A 4,308-nucleotide genomic window follows, 5' to 3' on the forward strand; every position below is an offset into this window, starting at 1 on the left:
TTCTGGCTATACCAGGAAACTTCTCTTCTGGTTACAGGGATGACGAGACCTGAATCAAGATCCTTATCACTTTCTGTGTTCTGCCTCCTCGGAGCAGCCATAACACCCCCAGTAGATAGGCAGCCCACAGCCCAACAAAACCAAATAACAGTAATTTTGTTAATTTACCTATATATACTTATATTAACAAATCCATGTTTCAGAAGGTCATATAAAGGCATTGCAATAGTGTTAATTTTGGAGAAAAAGTATACATTTAATTGGAGGCTCAGCCACTCTTCGTGCAAAGATTTCTATTTGAAAAAAAAATCAGGAAAGCTGACACCCATGCAGATGGGCATGTCATCATTCTAAAGTCACCCTGTCCCCTATCTACCGTCTTACTAATTGCTGTTGGCTGTTGAGGCTTCCAAACTAGTGAATAGCCCTTTTCACAGGCTGGAAGTGCATTAATGAGAGATCTTTTTTTTCCCAACCATGAACACACTCTGCAGTCAGGTCCTTTATTTCTCTTTTGTACACGAGGCCATGAATTCAGATGGCATGGGCTCCAGGAGCTCAGGCTCCTTTCTGTTAGTCCTCATAAAGTGTGCTTCTATCTTATCACATGGTAGTTAAATATAAAGCTCAAGGAACTCGGTATCTCCAGTGAGACTACTGTATGTCTGCACCAGAAGTTAATTGGCAGCACCTCCCTTCTCGATGGACTTTGATTTTCTGGGAAGAGATCAAGGGCCAAAATATTCAAGAGTCTTGCTTTGTTTCTATGTGAGAGAATTTGTTATATTTTTATGTACAGTGACAGAAAAACAGAGACAGAAACAACAGTGGAGTGAGGCACTTCCAAGAACTTGGAGAAAGAGGCAGGTGGACTTACATGAGCTTAAGGCTAGCCTAGTCTACATAGGGAGGTCCAGGAGAACCAGGGCTATACAGTAAGATTCTGTCTCAAAAGAACACACACACACACACACACACACACACACACACACACAGAGAGAGAGAGAGAGAGAGAGAGAGAGAGAGAGGAGGCAGACACACACATACATACATACATACACATACACATTTATGTTCATCTTTTTAAAAATTCCACAGTAAATATATCTATATCTACATGTATATCTATAGGTTACAGAAAAAATACAGTGTAAAGAGGGTGAGAGTTCAAGGGATTTCAGAAGATAGTGAATCAGATCAGTGCTGGGAGGGGGTTGCTGCTGGAGGCAGACTTGAGGGAGAATCTGAAGAGTTCATCTTGAAGCCAACTCCCAAAGTTGGTCATAGCAGGAAACATGTAGGGAGCAGGGAACAGTGGGTCAGTCCAGGTAGACAAACAGGTGGACTGGCAGGCAGTTCAAACAGGCCTCATCAATAGCAGGGCACCGAACCTACTGGAAGATTCAGGGACATTTATGGAGTCCCCTGCTCCTGACACACAACAGGTATAAGATGATAGGTTGGTATGAGGCCAGGCACAGCTGGAAAGGGTGGAGTCTCCCAGGGCAATGCACAGCTGGAAAGACCACTGTTTTATACAATGTGAAGCAATTTAGAATAGGGCACAGCCTGAGCTCAGCATACTGGATTCTTTTGTGGAGTTCTTCTAGGTTCCCCCTGTTTTGTTTCAATTCCAACGGAGCCAAACGTTTAGCTGTTGCAAAATAAAAGTCCCAAGAGCACAGATTTGTCTGCTTCTTAATTCTCTGTGTCTCTTAGTTTCCTAACCTCACATAAAGAACAATTATATATCCAATTCAAATTCTTTTTTTCTAAAAGGTTCATTTATTTTTATTTTATGGGTATGGGTGTTCTACCTGCGTGTAAATTGTATACCATGTGCATGCCTGGTGCCTATGGAGACTAGAAGAAGACATCAGATGTCTTGGGACTGGAGTTACAGATAGTTGTGAGCCACAGTGTGGGTGCTGAGAATTGAACCCAGGTCCTCTGCAGGAGCAGCCAGTGCGCTTAACCACTGAGCAACCTCTCCAGCCCCTAAATCAATTCCTATTCTTATATTGACTGCTAATGCATTTGAGAAGGTACTGGAATTTGTACTTCATTCTGTAAAAATTAACTCATCTTCACTTTTGTTTAGACCAAATAATAGTGCACCTTCATGTCGAAAATATGTTTTGGATTTAACTAGAGATGAAATGTGGAGACGAATTCTTAATCAGTTTAACAGACAGGTTGGTAATGGAAAATAAGGACAAGACTAGAAACAGAGGAGAGTCTTGATGGGAGAGGCACAGAGCGAACTCAGTCTCCCGAGGATTAATTAGGAGAAAGTTTCTGCTCAAGTAATGATTGCGTGGTCTTCCCAGAATCTTAATGGAATTACACAAGAAAGACAGCAAGGTTTTTTTAGACTTATTTTTATTATTTTTGAGAGAGAGAGAGAGAGAGAGAGAGAGAGAGAGAGAGAGAGAGAGAGGTGTCAGAGGGCAACTTGCAGGAGTCAGTTCTCTTCTTCCACCATGTGGGACCTAGGAATCAAATTCAAGTGGTCAGGCTTGAAAGAAAATGCTATTACCCACTGAGCCATCTTTCCATCCTGGGGCACTGTCCCCAATTTCAGTGTTGCAAAAAGCGGTTTCTGAGTCTAAGTCAGACATGAGGACCTTGGCATTGAGGGTGCCTTGTTTTAACAGCCCAGATAGCCAGAGAGAGACAGTATTTAAGAATGTTCCCACTCTGGGTGGTGCACACCTTTAATTACAGCACTGAGGAGGCAGAGCCAGGGAGAGCTCTGTGTCTTTGAACCTAGCTTAGTCTACATAATAAATTCTAGGCCAGCCAGGGATACATAGCAAGACCCTATCTCAAAACACAAACTGGCAGCTGTATGAGTTTTTGTTCAGCTAGTGAACAAAGGCAAGTAGAACTCACTGTTCAGTTTGAGTTTTGATACAAACAAGGAGAACATGATTCAGAAGACAGCTTAAAGGGATGTTGATCCTGGTTTTCTCAGTGTAACACTAGCACTTCTTACATACAAAACCTCACTATGCTGGGTGTGTCAGGAATGAAAATGAGCTGAACCTGTCTATTAAAAGTAGCAATAGAGAGAGAGAGAAGGTTGGAAGAAAGAGACGCTCTCTGTCTGACCCTAGGTGGATCATTGCTTACTCAAGGTGGGAGCATTTTGTCACCTACAGGTGCAAACTGGCTAAAAATGCTTACAGGGGAAGGTGGAATGCTATCTCTTATTGGGGATGATGATTGTGTGATCCACAATGGGAAGCTGGGAAATGTAGTCTTTTAGTAGGAAACTATCAGAACTCTTGAGTTCTCCAAGTAAATTGTTTGAAGAAATTGGATGCCAAAGACTTCTAAGCAGATAGAACAACTGGATTTGGGTTAAACATCAGTTCTTTGAGAAAATACTGTCTTTAGAAATCTTGAACTTCAGCAGAGTGTAGCAATGCAAGTCTTTAATTCCAGCTTCAGGAGGCAGAGGCTGGTGGATTTCTGAGAGGCTGGCTTGGTTGACAGAGAGTTTCAGAATAGTCAGGTGTAACAGTCTGCTGTTAGTGCCAAAAATGGGAGGAGAAAGACCATACAGCCAAATCATGACAGCCAAATTAACCAAAGCAAGCAATCAATTAAAGCAAGCTTTTTTTATTCCTATTTGTGGGCTGCCTCCCCCAATGCAGGATTCAAGGTCAGCATTGGATGTGAGGGAGACAAGGTTTTTATAGCTCAGGGGTAAGGGATTTTTAAATGGAGAATGTGTAGGGCAAAATAGGCAAGGTTTTAGGAGCAGAACATTAACAAGGTTGTCAAAACAAGGTAGTCATAACATTTTGAGACAAAGGTCGGTTGCGAGACAGCCATTACAACTTCTTGAAACAAAGCCATGATTGTAAGGTAGACATAACAACAGGTGACCATAAAAACTTTCTGAAACAAAGACATGATTGTTAGGTAGTCATGACAACAGGTGACCATAGTAACTTTTTGAGACAAAGGCCCAGTTGCATTTCCTGGAATGGCAGTACGGAGCCATTTCCAGTTAAGGCAAGCTGGTTCATCATCTGTCTTAAGAAAAAAGAAAACAGAAAGAAAGAAAGAAAAATGTTGAACTTCAGTGACCTTAATGGTCAGAGAGAGATTCACCTGCAAAATCTTTAAACAAAAATATATGGAGTCTACAATTAAAGAAACATCCCTGCTTCTTGAAGGCATGCCAGCTACAGTCTCAATTCCAAGAAGAACCAAGAAGAAGCCAGTGAAGAACCAGCCTGCCTCCATTTATGATTAAATCATTTTATAGTAAAGATGAACTAGGTTCATTCCTGC

The sequence above is a fragment of the Grammomys surdaster genome, unplaced genomic scaffold (assembly GCF_004785775.1).
Source record: "Grammomys surdaster isolate TR1022 unplaced genomic scaffold, NIH_TR_1.0 340, whole genome shotgun sequence".
Taxonomy (NCBI): Eukaryota; Metazoa; Chordata; class Mammalia; order Rodentia; family Muridae; genus Grammomys; species Grammomys surdaster.